The sequence below is a fragment of the Macaca nemestrina genome, chromosome 1 (assembly GCF_043159975.1).
Source record: "Macaca nemestrina isolate mMacNem1 chromosome 1, mMacNem.hap1, whole genome shotgun sequence".
Taxonomy (NCBI): domain Eukaryota; kingdom Metazoa; phylum Chordata; class Mammalia; order Primates; family Cercopithecidae; genus Macaca; species Macaca nemestrina.
The window spans coordinates 212,699,958-212,715,948 of record NC_092125.1 but is presented as its reverse complement, the minus strand read 5'-3'; the positions used below and the strand labels follow the sequence as shown (position 1 = coordinate 212,715,948).

Below are 15,991 nucleotides of genomic sequence, written 5' to 3'. Positions count from 1 at the left end.
TTATTGTCATTTATGGGGAGAAATGAGTTTTGCTGTCCATTTTTCATCTGTAAAATGGGGAAGTAGTTGCTGGATCCGAACAGTGGTTTGCAAACAGATTTTCTTTCATCCCATAGCGCCCTTTATTTAAAAAACTAAACACGGCAACCCAAAATACCAAAGAGATGTAAGTGGAGCTGAGCTGCCACTTAGGCACTCAATGAGCTCATATCCTGACCCTGAACCCAGCTCCCTCAGGAGTTCTAAGGAATGGAGTTTGAAAAATCACTCAACTGTCTCTGAGAACTGGTGGCTCTAAGCTCTGAGATCAGGGGTGGGGCGGAAGCAGGAAACCATGGCATGGGCCTGGCTGGTGCTCACCCACTGGAGGCAGCACATGGGGGCTGTGGGACACGCAGAGTTCCCTGCTGCTGGCCTGCCGGCTGCCTCCAGGGCAGCTGGACCACTGTCTCCCCAAGAGGCCGCTGAGAAGCAGGGAGAAGAACACCAGGCTTGGAGTCAGGTGGGTGGTTCTGGGCAGGTCGTGTCCCTCTCTGGGGCCCATTTTCCTCACCTGTAAGATGGGGATGGTAACACTGCACTCATCAGGTGTCCTAATGATAAAAATTGCATCACATGCGTGAAAAGGCTTTGCAATGGAAAGACTGCCCCGAATGACCTTTTTTTTTTGAGGCAGAGTCTTGCTCTGTTGCCCTGGCTGGAGCGCCGCAGTAGCGCAAACTCAGCTCATTCCAACTTCCGCCTCCTGGGCTCAAGCAATTCTCCTACCTCAGCCTCCCGAGTAGCTGGGACCCGAGTTGCTGTGCCACCACGTGCAGCTAATTTTTTATATCTTTAGTAGAGACAGGGTTTTGCCATGTCGGCCAGGCTGGTCTCAAACTCCTGACCTCAATTGATCTGCCTGCCTTGGCCTCCCAAAGTGCTGGGATTACAGACCTAAGCCACTGTACCCAGCCCTGAATTACTATTTTTGCTCCTTTCTGGTAGATTTTTTTTTCTTCTTCTTCTTAAGAGCGTAGACTCTGAAGTCAGACTAAATAGGTCCAAGTCTCCACTCCAGCACCACTAGCTGATTGCTCAACATCCAGCTACTGAGCCTGTTTCCTTGGAGTAAAATGAAAACATAAGGCCGGGCGCAGTGGCTCAAGCCTGTAATCCCAGCACTTTGGGAGGCCGAGACGGGCAGATCACGAGGTCAAGAGATCGAGACCATCCTGGCTAACACAGTGAAACCCCGTCTCTACTAAAAAAAAATACAAAAACTAGCCGGGCGAGGTGGCGGGCACCTGTAGTCCCAGCTCGGAGGCTGAGGCAGGAGAATGGCGTAAACCAGGGAGGCGGAGCTTGCAGTGAGCTGAGATCCAGCCACTGCACTCCAGCCCGGGCGACAGAGCGAGACTCCGTCTCAAAAAAAAAAAAAAGAAAACATAAGGCGCTTTGTTAGTGCTCGGTACACAGCAAGTGCTCCATTAGTGTTTGCTGCTCTTGAGTTTGGTGGACAATAATGGCAAACTTGCTCCCTAGCACTCATGTCCAGTGTAGACGAAGCTGAAGACGGCGTGTCTCCTCCTGACCCTCTCAAAGTAAACAGGTGAAAAGCAGGAGTGAGAATGTTTGGGTTCTGAGTTCACAATAAAGCAGGAGTGAGAATGTCTGGGTTCTGAGCTCACATATGGACCGAGCTTCCCTAGGCTGGCTTGGGGCTGTGTCTTGACTTCTGTTCTTAAAAAGCCAATTCATGCTGGGTGCAGGGGCTCACGCCTATAATCCCAGCACTTTGGGAGGCTGAGGTAGGGGGATTGCTTTGAGCTCAGGAGAGAGCAGCCTGGGCAACAGGGCAAAACTCCATCTCTACACACACACACACAAAAAAAATTAGCCAGGCATGGTGGCGTGGTCGCTCACATCTGTGATTCCAACTACTCGAGAGGCTGAGGCAGGATAATTACTTAAACCTGGGAGGTGGAGGTTGCAGTGAGCTGAGATCACACCACGGTACTCCAGCCTGAGTGACAGAGTGAGACCTTGTCTCCAAAAAAAAAGGCCAACTCAACAGCCATCTCCTGCAAGTTCTGTGATGCCAGGCCCTCACCACAACCCTGTGTGGTAGGTAGCACTGTTCCCATTTGACAGATGAGGAGACTGAGGCTCAGAGAGGTGACATGGCCACCTTGAGGTCAGATTGCCCCTTCCAGGCCAGGCTCAGTGGGCTCCCCTGATGTAGAGCTGCAGGAAAGCACGTGAGGCCCAAGCACCAGCCCAAACTGCATGGCATTCTAGCAGGCAGTGCATTCTCAGAGTGGGGAGACCCAGCGGGCGTTAGGTCTTAGTCAGGAACCAACCTTGGCCCCAAGGGAACCAGCAGTTTAACAGGCTAAGCTCCCCATGTCCAGCCCCATGCCATCTCCTCCAGGAGGCCCTCTCTGACCAGTCCTGCCACCTCCCCCTCTTCTGGCCCAGGCCCCACACCAAGCCCTTGCTGTGCACCAGGCTGGTGCTAAGCACCCTACACGCATCACTCTTTTTAATCCTGCCAACAACTTTCTGGCTCTGTGACCCGGGCAGTCTGAGCCTCGATTTTCTCATTGGTGAAACAGTGATGATAACAGCACGTATCTCAGAACTGGGTGTGAGGATCAAATTAGGAAAATCCAGTAATAATGACAAATACTTATTTGGCACTTACTGCATATCAGGCCCTGGCTCACTGACTTACAGGTAAGATAAGGCCCAGAGAGAAGAATCTGATGTGTCTGCTGGCCCCTTCCCACCACGCCCCTTCTCAGGCTCCAGAAATGACCACAGACCATTTTCCCAAACCCCTGCCTTGAGGAATGCACAGAACGCCAGAGTGGGAGCCAGGAGTCCTGGCATGAGTTCAAGCCGAGTGCTCCCTGGGCCTCAGTTTCCTCCCCTGGCCCACCCTGCCCCCTTTGGAGGTGGAAGGTGATGACGGAAATGTGGCAGTGTTTTGCCCGGTGATGCTTATATTCTCCTCCCCTACCTTTCCCAAATGACAGGCTTGTCCAGATGAATCACCAGGGGGCAGGAATGCCCCAGCTGTTGGCTCCTGGGCAGCAGCAGCCTGCCCTGGCCCTGGGCTGACCGATTTCTCTATCCTCATCTCCTCTACCCGACCAGGCTCCTGCTATTTCTGCCCCCACTTGCCTGGTGCTTTCTGTGCCTCTCATGGCTCCTCATCCACCAGGCTTCCATCTACCCAGCCCCGTGGCTCCTTTCCCAGAACTCCCTAAAACTGGGCTCCACCAACTGATAGCCAAGGTGTCCAGACATGCAAAGTGCCCAAGCCAGGGCAGTCCCAGCAGTGGGGCCGAGGTATTCTCTCCTCACCTGTTCAGGGAGGTGGCACCGTGGGGGCTATCAAAGCTCCACCCAAGTGGCATAACCATCCCCAGAGGCCTCACCCTCCACTCTTGCCCTCGAGGGGAGCATCTGTAGTGGTGGGGAACACAGATTATGGAGAAACAGTCAGAATTCAAATCCCAGCTCTGCCAAGCACTCACTCCGTAACCTTGGACAAATCACTTAATCCCTCTCTATGGCTCAGCTTACGCATCTGTAAAATGGATCTATTCATCAACTGTTACAAGGATTACATGACTTAATAATAGAGAGCACTTAGAACAGGACCTGAAACAAAGGAAGCACTCAGGAAATGCCAGCTGTCATTATTACTAACATTCCAGCTGGCCCAAGGCAGAACTCATAAACTGGCCATCCACAGGTCAAACCTGGCCCACAGATGTGAATTATTTGGCCTACGGCGCTAGAAATTTTGTTGTTGTTGTTTTTTGAGACAGGGTCTCACTCTGTCGCTCAGGCTGGAGTACAGTCGCATCATCTCAGCTCGCTGTAACCTCCGACTCCCAGGCTCAAGCAGTGCTCCTACCTTAGCCTTTCAAGTAGCTGGGACTAGGAGGCATGCGCCATCATACCTGACTAATTTTTTGTATTTTTAATAGAGATGGGGTTTCGCCATGTTGGCCAGGCTGGTCTTGAACTCCTGATCTCAGGTGATCTGCCTGTCTTGACCTCCCAAAGTGCTGGGATTACAGGCGTGAGCCACTGTGCCCCCAGCTTAGAAAAGTTTTTGAAATGTAACATTTTGGAGATATTATAAAACAAAGGAATTGTTTCAATTTTCCTTTAAAAAAAAAAAAAAGACGACGGCAATGCTGGGACCACATTCTCCACGTGGTGGCTGGGGCTGAGGAGTGGCCACCTCCTCTGGACAGGTCACGAGTCCCTGGGGTTCCACAGCCCACCCCAACCCCTCATCTCCTCCTCACTGTGGCCCCAGGGTGAGCTGTCAATTTTCATCACGTCAATGTTGTTTCTTATTTTTAAAAAAAGAGAGAAATATTTACCATATCCTTGTCTTGGTCAAAAGTGAAATGATTTACATGTAGTTTCAAAACAAGAAAACTAAGCCATATGGCGACAGACATCAGAACAGCGGCCACCTCCGAGGATGAGACTTACTGGAAGGGTGCATGAGGGAATGTTCTGGGGAATGGGAATGTCCTGGAAATACCCTCTATCTTGATTCTGTGGTTACACGGGTGTCTACATTTGTCAAAACTCCTCAACCCTCATTTGTGCATTTCACTCTAATGGAAATTACACCTGATTAAGAAAAAAAAAATGGAAAACTGAAAGATAGATCTGGAGGGGCTCAGGTTTCAATGAAAACAGAAACTGATTCCTTTATAGTGTTGAACATACTGACGATTGGGAAAGAAGACACAACTGAAGATGCCTCTGGAAAATCAGCCCAGTCCCGTGCTTGGTCCCTGCTTACATCTGAGTTTGAGACCCACAGGTTAAGGCCTTGAATGACATATCTTCAAAAACCTATGCAGAACTCCAACATACAACATAGAATTGTCATGAGCCACATGTGGCTATTTCAATCAAATTAGTTAAAAATAAAGTGAAAAATTCAACCCTCCTTTGCACTGGCCACATGTGAAGTGCTTCATAGCCACACCCAGGCTCGACAGCATAGACACAGGCCATTTCCATCATCCCAGAAAGTTCCACTGGACAACACTGGTATACACACTGTCTACAAAGCCAGGCTAACTTCTGGTCTGATTAACATCTGGATCCCTGGGCAGGGCAGGCACCATGAACACTGCTGTGCAGTGCTTGACAGAGAGCAGGTGCTCAGGAAATACGAGTTGAATGAATGAATGAAGGCAAAAGAAATAAACAGACTTGAATGAATCCCAACTCGGGCCTCCAACAACTGTAAACATTCCAGCAAACCTCCCCTCTGAGTTTTCATTTCCTCTGTATAGAGAACAGCATAACAATCTGTCCCTCACTCTCAAAACTGGGCACATACACCGACGTCCTCAGGGTCGCTCAGACCACCAGGGGCCAAGAAGAACTCACGGGAGAACCGCTGTGTCAGCAGTCCCATCTGGAAATTCTAGAACAGGAGGGAGGCAAGGGAGCTGTGTAAGGGACAGTGGGAGCATTTCAGTTTGTGAGAGTGGCCTTTGGAAAGGGCGGGTACGGGTGGTAAAGAGACAGCAGGCTGGGCTCCATTCTGCGGGTTTGGGAGGGAGGGCTGCTGAGCACAGGGGAAAATCTATGTTTGCCCCCATGCCTGGTGGCTGCAATCTGAGCTGGGAAACAGCATCAGACACCCATAAATACTGCTGTGGTCATAGTGGCAGGACAGGGAGCCACTTCAATCCCCAGAGAGAACCCTCTGTTCTGAGTGGCATGGACCCCCAGCAGGGCAGACTGAGACAGGGCCTGCCACGAGGACTGCTAGGAACAAAGAGGGCTGGCTGGGCCCCGAGCAAGGAGCTGGTCTGGGTTTGTCTTCCCAGCAACCATCCTTCTCCATATCCAGCCATATGGGGCCTCCTGGATGCTGGGGATGTCAGTGTCATTGTCTGTGTATTCATTTGCTCATTCATTCATCCATTCATTCATTCAACAAATATTTATTATGTACCTACTATGTGCCAAGAAATGAGCTTCCTACCAGGAATACATTAAACAAGACAAAGCCTTTGCTGTCAGGAACTTGAATTGTAATACAAGGAGAGACAATAAACAATGTTACTAAGAGTCGCAGTAATAACAATAGCATCTTACATTTATTGAGTGCTTACTGTGTACCACATACTATACGTTGTTTTTTGTTTTTTTTTCAGATGGAGTTTGAAGTTTCGCTGTTGTTGCCCAGGCTGGAGTGCAATGGCACGATCACGGCTCACTGCAACCTCGGCCTCCTGGGTTCAAGCGATTCTCCTGCCTCGGCCTCTCGAGTAGCTGGGATTACAGGTGCCCGCCACCACGCCTGGCTAATTTTTGTATTTTTAGTAGAGACGGCGTTTCACCATGTTGGCCAGGCTGGTCTCAAACTCCTGACCTCAGGTGGTCTGCCCACCTCAGCCTCCCAAAAGTGCTGGGATTACAGGCGTGAGCCACCGCATCTGGCCATATTACTGACCCTATTTTGTAGGTGAAAAAGCTGAGGCACAGAAAGGTTACTGTCAAGATCATCCAGCTCTAAGGCATTTGGGATTTGAACCCAGGCAATGTGACTCCAATTTGACCCTAACCAGTACAGTGACGGCCTCACTGCAGAGAGCGATGAGTGTTTCAAAGAAAGGGCAGCAGCGAGGTGTGCTCAAACCTCTGGGGAGGAGTCGAGGAAGGTCTCCATGAGCCCTGTCTGACCAACCCCCCCAATCTACAGATGAACTAACTGAGGCCCCCCGGACATGCTGAGTCAGGGGCACAGTCAGAACTAGAGGCCAGGCTTCTGCACTCCTGGCCCAGTGCTCCTTTCAAAGCCCTGCACCTGCGCCATGAATGCTAAGGGCTCAGCAGCGAGGACTGGGCCAACCTTTGGGCTTAGGATGACTGAGGTCCACCGAGGACTCCCTTGTCTCCCTGCACTCAAGACGCTCCCCTTCTTCTGGGCCCAGCATGGGTTTCAGCTCCCAGAGTGCTCCCTGCTTAGAACTCCTGTCCACATTACCCCAGCCCAGGCCCTGTAACGCTGGCTTTAACATTTCCAAAGCAGGCTCGTTCGCTTGAATTCACTTTTGCTCTTCACAGCGACTCCGAGGGGTCGGAGCTAGCATCTCCACGTCATGGGTGGAACACACATCTCAAGGTCAGACCCACTTGGCTGCTTAGCAGATGTGTGATGTTGAGGGAGTCACGTCACCTCTCGGAGCCTCAGTTTCCTCCCTCTGCACAGTGAAGGTGGCAGTGGCTTCCTTGCAGGGGGGTTATGAGCATCTAGTGAGATACCACTAGAGTCTGTGTGACGTGCCAAGCACAGTGGCTGACACATATTAAGTATTTTATAGAAAGCAAGTTTTAAACATGATCACTACAGTCATTGATGTGAGGATGTCAGCAGCAGAGGGGCCCCCAGAGGACATTTTCTTGCACCCCAGGAGGCATTCTTGTCACTTGTCCCTACTGGATCTGGGGCTGGGGCTTCTTTGTACCTCTGAGGTACGAAGCGGAAGCTCTGCCTGGCCGGCAAGACCAGACCTGCTGCAGTGGCCAGGCTGCACCCACGCAGGGCCGCTGCTCCCAGGGCACTGGGCTCCAGACAGGAAATGGGAAGGGACAGATAAGCCTCTGTGAAAGGTGGCCAGGCACAGGGGAGAGGCCCTGCCCCCTTGAGAGGCTGGCCCCGCCTTGAGCATCCTTGTTGGGCAGAAATCTGGGCAGGACAGAAGAGAGGAGGAGCCTGGCTCAGTTTTGCTGCGATCCCAATGGGTCACATGCCTTCTGGATCCCCCCAGAAGGTTCTAGAATGGGGTCACCCCTCAAAACCTCCTTGGCTCGCTCTTAGCTTGGAACCATGAACGAGCTTGCTCCCACCCACGTGGGAAGCAGCTGCCCTTCCCCTGGAGACATTTTCCACTTCTCTACCTCCAGACCTCTGCTCATGCTGTTTCCTCCATCTGGTAAACCTCTCTCTGCTGTGCTGTCAGAAAATGGCCAACCTTCGGAGACTCAGCCAAAACGGCATTCCCTTTGCCCCAGCTTTAATTTAACAACCATTTGTGGATGCTCTGTAGATGGGCTGTCCTGCCCTCATATACCCTGCCAGGGCCTGGCCACTTGGGGACAACCAGAAGTCTTACTCTCCAGCCCCCACCCCGGAGGCCACCTGTGTAGGACCCCTAGGGGTTGCTGGGATCCTCCCCACAAATGGCAAAGCACTCTCTATTTGGGGGAACAGCCCTTCTCTGGAATTGGGGGTAAGAAGAGGAAGGGGGTCTTGTGAGAAGGAGGGGCCAGGAGGCCTGAGGGAGCTCTGGCGTGTGTTCAAGAAACCCTTTGGGATCAGAGACAAGGTCAAAGAGGCAGCCCTCATGAGGCTGTCCAGAGCCCTGGACATGGACCCAGGAAAATTGGCTGGGTGACCGCAGGCAAGTCACTTGCCCTTGCTGAGCCTCAACCTCCTCATTTGTGAAACAGGGCTAGTATCCCCAACCTCTGAATGTGACGGTGAAAAGCCTTGGTGCATGGGAGGGGCTTGAGTCTGGGTACTGAGGGGTGAGCCGGGGCCTGAGCCGATGCTAAAGGTCCCCCAGGGCTCCTTCTCTGATGCCATGTCTCAGAGCCTCCTCCCCTTCCTGCCTGCCCAGGGCTTCCCTCGGTAGCAGTTTTAAAACTCCCCAGTACCTGGGCTATGAGCCACAGCTTCTTAAAGTTCCCCGTCTCCTGCAGCGGGCTTAGTTGGACCCAGCTAGAGCCCATCATTCACTGTTTCTGGAGATTATCACAGTTTGCAGAAACAGCAGGGCACCTAGCAGGAATCTGGCACTGGCTCCTCGCTAGTTGAGGCTGGAACTGGGCCAGGACAGCACCTCGTGTCCTCTAAAAGGATCCACAGGGCCTTCCCGCTCTCCTTTCCCCTCACTGAGGCACACTGGGGCTCCAGAGTTCTGGAGCTACATCCCAGGCACAGGCACTGCACTCTTGTCCCCACTGGGATATGAGACACACAAAGAACTCTGGGCTGGAGTCAGGGGAGGATGGTCACTCCCTCTCTGTGGTTAAGGACAGAAACTCTGGAGCCAGACTGCTGGTGTTCAAACCCTGGCTCTGTCATTCACCAACTGTGATCCTGAGTGAGTTACTTAACCTCTCTGTGCCTCTGTCTTCTCACCTGCAAAGTGGTAAATCATAGTACCCGTCCCACAAGGTTGTTGGGAAGATGCAGTCAGTTACCCAGAAAGCGTTTGGAGTAGTGCCTGGTATGCAGTGAGTGCTGGCTTGGCTGGGTGAATGAATGGGTGCATGAAGGAGTAAGTCAAGACGTTCGGAGCTCTGCTCTGTGGCACATGAGGGTCCTTCAGGATCTGCCCAGACATCAGCACCCGCCATTCCCCAAGCGGATCATGATCACATCCTTCCCATCAGCTTCCTTGGCTTGACATAACCTCATCATTGCTGTTAGTCCCAAGAACTCCCTCAACACATGCTTCAAATGCCACCTCCTCTCTGAAGCCTCCTCAATGAGGACCCTCAGGTCTGTTAGTGATAAAACTCAAACCCAGCTGGATTTTCTTTTTCTTTTTTTTTTTTTTTGAGATGGAGTCTTGCTCTGTTGCCCAGGATGGAGTGCAGTGGCGCTATCTCAGCTCACTGCAAGCTCCGTCTCCCAGGTTCACACCATTCTCCTGCCTCAGCCTCCTGAATAGCTGTGACTACAGGCACCCGACACCACACCCGGCTATTTTTTGTATTTTTAGTAGAGATGGGGTTTCACTGTGTTAGCCAGGATGGTCTCAATCTCCTGACCTCGTGATCCGCCCACCTCAGCCTCCCAAAGTGCTGGGATTACAAGTGTGAGCCACTGCGCCCAGCCCCCAGATGGATTTTCTAACAAAACAAACATCTTGGCTCACGTTGACTCAGAGGGAGGGAGGGAGGAAGGGAGGATCATCAGGCAGGAGAGAATCCAGGAGTTCAGACGCTGCTGCTAGATTTCTCTCCCCTGCCCTGATTCCATGCCTCATCTTCCCCTTGTGTGTTACCTTTACTCTCATCTCCTGAGATTAGACATCCTTCACACCCAGATAATTCGGTCAGTCTTACCTTGTGGTAGCTGAGAGCCCTAGAGAAAAAAAACCTTCTCTCTCCCTGGGCTGAATTAGAAAATCCCAGGGAAGAACTCTGATTGGCCAGGCCTGTTTCCTGCACCCTCCGCTGTGACTTCGTAGAGGCGAGGCCTGATGCTGTGATTGACAGCCTGGTTAATATCACAATGAGTCAGGGAGGAACAATTCCCAAAGGAAGGGGGCTGCTGTTAGCAGAAGAAAGGCAAAACAACCTGTGTCCACATCATCCCTCCTGCCACCTCTGGCCCTGTGCTTTCACTGCACTCTGCACACACCTCCAGCAGACCCTGCCGAGCTCCCAGGGATGATTTGGGTACTTGAGTATGGGTGACTGTCCCTATGACTGTCCCTGACACTGGACCATAAAGTCTTAAAGGGCCAAGGCCCTGGTCATCTTGGCTCTCCCCGCCCTCTGCTCTGCCCCCGATCATAAACTACTTTTGACAAACGAAGAAAATGAAGGATCATGGAATAGAAGGGATTGTGTAAGGGGCCAACCAGGATGAAACTCTTCATCTAGGCTCTTCCAACCCTACCCTGCAGCCTCCTCCCTCAACCCCACAATTAGCAACATACCCTACAAAAACACGTTGACAAGGAAACCATCACCCCCCCTCAGGAGGCAAGAGATGGCCCTAGTCCAGTCCCCCTGCGAGGAAAGCTGGACCTATGTTCAAAACCAGCTTCTGTCAAAGACACATTCTGCCATCGTGGGCAACCAGGCAGGCAGTGAGGATGAAATGAGAGAATTTAGACAAAGTGTGTGGCACTTGATGAATGGGACTTGATGAATGGGGGCTGTTGTTTTCAGAGCGGGGCTCCCCGGCCAGCTCAGGGCCATGGCTGGGTCTGGCTGGCTGCCCACACCACAGGGCCTGCAGGGTCACACCCCCAGTGCCTCCCTTTTGTTGCCCAACATGCAGGAATGTTCATAGCGTCTGTGCCCTCCTCTGTCCACCCATTTATAAACTCAGTAGGCGTGTCCCATGCACCACCAACAGCACAGGCTTCTAGGGCAAGTGAGAAAAGAGCATGCAGGCCGGGCACGGGGGTTCATACTTGTGATCCCAGCACTTTGGGAGGCTGAGGCAGGAGGATCGCTTGAGATCAGGAGTTCGAGACCAGCCTGGGGAACATAGTAAGACCCTGTCTCCACAAAAAATAAAAAATTAAAAAAAAAAATTAGCCTGGTGTAGTGGCTCATGCTTGTAACCCCAACACTTTCAGAGGTTGAGGTGGGTGGATCCCTTGAGCTCAGGAGTTCAAGGTCAGCCTGGACAACATTGCAAAACTCCATCTCTACAAAAAAATATAAAAATTAGCAGGCGTGGTGATGCACATCTGTAGTCCCAGCTACTCAGAAGGCTGAAGTGGGAGGATTGCTTGAGCCCTAGGAGGTTGAAGTTGCAGTCAGCAGTGATTGTGCCACTATACTCCAGTCTGAAAGAGTGAAACCCTGTCTCAAAAAAAAAATTTTTTTAATTTTAAAAATTGGCCGGATACAGTGGCTCATACCTGTAATCCCAGCACTTTGGGAGGCCGAGGCAGGCGGATCACTTGAGGTCAGAAGTTTGAGACCAGCCTGGCCAAACAGTGAAACCCCATCTCTATTAAAAATATACAAATTAGCTGGGCGTGGTGGCTCAGGCCTGAAATCCCAGCACTGTGGGAGGCCGAGGCGGGCGGATCACGAGGTCAGGAGATTGAGACCATCCTGGCTAACACGGTGAAACCCCATCTCTATTAAAAATACAAAAAATTAGCTGAGCATGGTGGCAGGTGCCTGTAGTCCCAGCTACTTGGGAAGCTGAGGCAGAAGAATGGCGTGAACCTGGGAGGCGGAGCTTGCAGTGAGCTGAGATCGTGCCACTGCACTCCAGCCTGGGCGACAAAGCGAGACTCCATCTCAAAACAATATATATAAAAATTAGCCGGGCATGGCAGTGCATGCCTCTAATTTCATCTACTGGGGAGGCTGAGGCACAAGAATTGCTTGAACCCAGGAGGTGGAGGTTGCAGTGAACCGAGATCATGCCACTGCACTCCAGCCCAAGCGACAGAGTGAGATTCTGTCTTTAAAAAAAAAAAAAATTAAAAAATTAGTCTCATGTGGTGGCACATACCTATCATCCTAGCTACTCAGGAGGCTGAGGCGGGAGGATCACTTGAGCCCAGGAGTTCAACACCAGCCTGGAAAACATTGCAAAACCCTTTCTCTTCAAAAAAATATATATATAAAAATTAGCTGGGCATGGTGGTGGGCACCTGTAGTCCCAGCTACTCAGGAGGCTGAGGTGGGAGGATTGCTTGAGCCCCAAGAGGTTGAGGCTGCAGTGAACTGTGATTGCATCCCTGCACTCTAGCCTGAAAGACAGAGTAAAATCCTGTCTCAAAAAAAAATCTGAAAAATTTAAAAAATTAGCCTGGAGTGGTGGCACACACCTGTCATCCTAGCCACTCATGAGGTTGAGGCAGGAGGATCGCTTGAGCTCAGCAGGTCAGGGTTACTGTGAGCTATGATTGTGCCACTTCTCTCTGGCCTCTCTGACAAAGCAAGACCCTGTCTCTCAAATAAATAAATAAAAAGAGCAAGCAGCATCTCCAGCTGATGCTGTCCCGTCACTGAGAGTAGGAGGATGGAGCAGGCTGGAGTGTGGTGGACACGGGTCTATACTGCCTGTATTCAAATCTCAGCTCTGCCTCCTACTACCTGTTTGACTTGGGCAAGTGATGTGACCTCCCTGTGCCTCGGTTTCTTTATCAGTAAAAAAACAGAGCTAATAATAGCCCCACTCTCACAGGTAGCTATGAGAATTAAAATAGTTCAAAGATATAAGTATTGTGAACACCGGCGCTGCTATTTGATCCTCTCATGCAGGTGTAAGGTAAATATTATCATTGTCTCTCATTTTGCAGATGTTAAAACTGCAACTCAGAGAGGGGTAGTGACTTGCTTGTATCAGACAGCCAGAAAGTGACAGGGCAGGACTGGACACCAGGTCTGTCTGACTCTACGCTACCTGTTGTTTACACTCTGCCCTCTGCAACCCACTGTTCTCTCCTGGATTCTGAAGCCTCTGTGCTTGTCCCCCCACCTGCCCACAATGCCAAGGCCAACTCCCCTTGTCTAGCCCCAGCCAATCAGGGTGGACCTGCAGCCAAACCAGATGCTGCCGAGCTGGCGTTGCCTCGGTGACCAGGAATATCTGCTGAACAAGCCCACCCCAGGCTCAGCTTCCCATCTGGTCCCCATTACACCCCATCCCCCTCAGGACACATGTGTCATGCTTGCCTGGGGGGATGGAGGGACCCTGGGAGGAAACGCCTGGCTGGGGAGAGGAGGGCTGATTCCGGCTGACAGTGGGGGGGAAATGACTGCATTGGCTCAGGAGGACATGAGCTACCCTGGCTGCAGTCTTGGTCCAGAGTGGTCCCAGGCCCAGAGCAGAGCTGGGGGGTATGAGAACTAGGGAGAGGAAGACATGGATGCAGGTGGGAGTGGGGGAACAGGGAGCTGAGCACCAAGCTCAGATCCAATGGGAACAAACTGCTCTGTTCCCTCAACCTTGGAGTGGAAAGAGCAAAGGTTCTGGAACAGACAGACTTCAGCTGGATTCTCTGTAATTTGCTGCTGTGTGACCCTGGGAGAGTTGCCTTACCTCTCTGAGCATGTGTTCTCATCTATAAAATGGGGACATGTGAACCTACTTCACTAGGCTATGGTGGGAATTAAGGCAATAATCCATGAAAAGGCACATGGGGAATTCAAGAGCTGCCTCCTAAAGAGAGGCACTGCCAAGGTAGTGCCTGTGGCACGGGAATATCCTGGCTCACGAAAAATGGGCATGAGCAGCTGGAATGACCCTGGAGTTCAACCTGAGCAATAGTGTGGCCTGGGTTACAGATGTAGGGGCAATGATGACAGTGCTGAGGCTACAGCTGTTGATAAACGGTAACACCAATGACAGAGCAGCAGCAAAAGCCACGTCTTCAGCAATGACTTCATTCTAGGTTCTATCCCAAGCACTTTACATGTGTTTTCTAATTAATCATAACAGCAACCCCATGTGAAAGATGTGGAAGAAGACACAGAGAGGTTAAGTAACCAGTCCAAGGTTGCACAGCTGGTAAGAAGATGGGATCAAATTTGAACCCAATTTCTACACTATACTCAGGCATTATGGGACCCTGCAGAATGGAGTGGGAGTTCTGGGCAGGGGGCCCTGGCTAGGCCAGAGGAGTGGCCCTTCCTGGAACACTCACACAGCAATATTCCCAACCCCCCTCCCGGGCCCCCAAACTCCTGGCTCGGTAGAGATCCAGCCTGAGCTCCTCCTCTCCCTCCAGGGCTTGGCTCAGTTCAGCCTGGTTTGGGAGCCAATCTGCCGTTGCACAATGAACAATTAGAAAAACTTTTCTTTTCTTCCAAGAGAGGGATCGGCCCAAGCCCTGGTGACAGGGACACAGTGGGGCTTCTGACAGAACATACTAGGTATGTCCCCAGCCCCTTGCTGGGCTGGGTGACCCCTTTCCTGACCCAGCCAAGTCAGGAAATCAAGGGTCAGACAGCCCCTCTCTATCTTCCTTTGTCATCTAAATCCAACCTCCCCTCTAGGGAACTTCCTGACTGTCCTGACTCACAGCTTTCACGTGTTCCTAAGACCCCAATGCCACTGATTCTTTGTCTATTCAGCCAGCACCTGGCCTGCGCCATCTCCATGGGATCATGTATCTTTATCTACTGCAAGCAACCTGAGTTTGTTTGTTGTTGTTTTTGTAAACAACACTGTGTTTATCCTTCTCAATACCAAATCTAGTCCGGGGCACACAGAAATTGTTTGACCCACGGTCTGCTTCTTGGCTTGGAGAACTCCTATTCACCCTTCAGAACCCAGATGAAATGTCACCTCCTCTATGAAGTCTTCCTCTGTGTCCCATGCTGCCCCATCTGTATATATCTGTAGTGATTTGTATGCATCCCTAGTAGAAAACCCTCCCCTGTACTGTAGCTAATAACTACTGTCCAGGCACTGTGTTAAGACTGTCACACTCATTAATTTCAAATCTACCTCTCTGCAAGACGGAGTCAATACCTATTTAACAGATGGGGGTGATAAGGCTCAGAGAGGTTAAGAGGCTTGTCTAAAAACACAGCTAGTAAGTGGCAGACCTGTGATTTGAGCCCAGGTCTGCTCATGTCCCAAGCAAATAATTCTTTGGTTGGTCAGGCTGCCTCCTCCATCCAATTGCATCTGAATCCTATGCCTACTGGGGTCTCAACCTTTGCAGTTCCCCCATGGATCAACCTCAGAGATGAGCTGTCACTCAGCCCCAGCGTCTGGGGCATCCCAGGCCAAAGGTGATCTACTAGCTGGTGCCACCTCACCCTCACGGACTCTAGGACAACCTGGAAAGTCCTAGGGGCTTGTATATAGGCAACTAGGCATTAAAAGCTGCTCCCGGCAGGGCATGGGGGCTCATGCCTGTAGTCCCAGCACTTTGGGAGGCCGAGGCAGGCAGATTACTTGAGGTCAAGAGTTTGAGACCAGCCTGGCCAACATAGTGAAACTCCATCTCTACTAAAAATACAAAAATTAGCCAGGTGTGGTAGCATATGCCTGTAATCCCAGCGACTCGGGAGGCTGAGGCATGCGAATCACTGGAACCCAGGAGGCGGAGGTTGCAGTGAGCTGAGATCGTGCCACTGTACTCCAGCCTGGGCGACAGAGCAAGACTCTGTCTCAAAAGAAAAAAAAAAGCTGCCCCCCTTTTCCCCATATTCTAGCGTTCTGTGAATCCACTCCCTCTGTCCACACAGGCAGCTTCAGGGAAGAGTGCAGGTTCTG

General features: G+C 51.4%; 1 protein-coding gene across 1 annotated transcript in view; it reads right to left on the bottom strand.

The window, feature by feature from the left end:
* The window catches only part of LOC105483076 (endothelin converting enzyme 1), a 132,944-nt gene that overhangs the window by 87,188 nt on the left and 29,765 nt on the right, over nt 1–15,991 (bottom strand). The window lies entirely within an intron of this gene.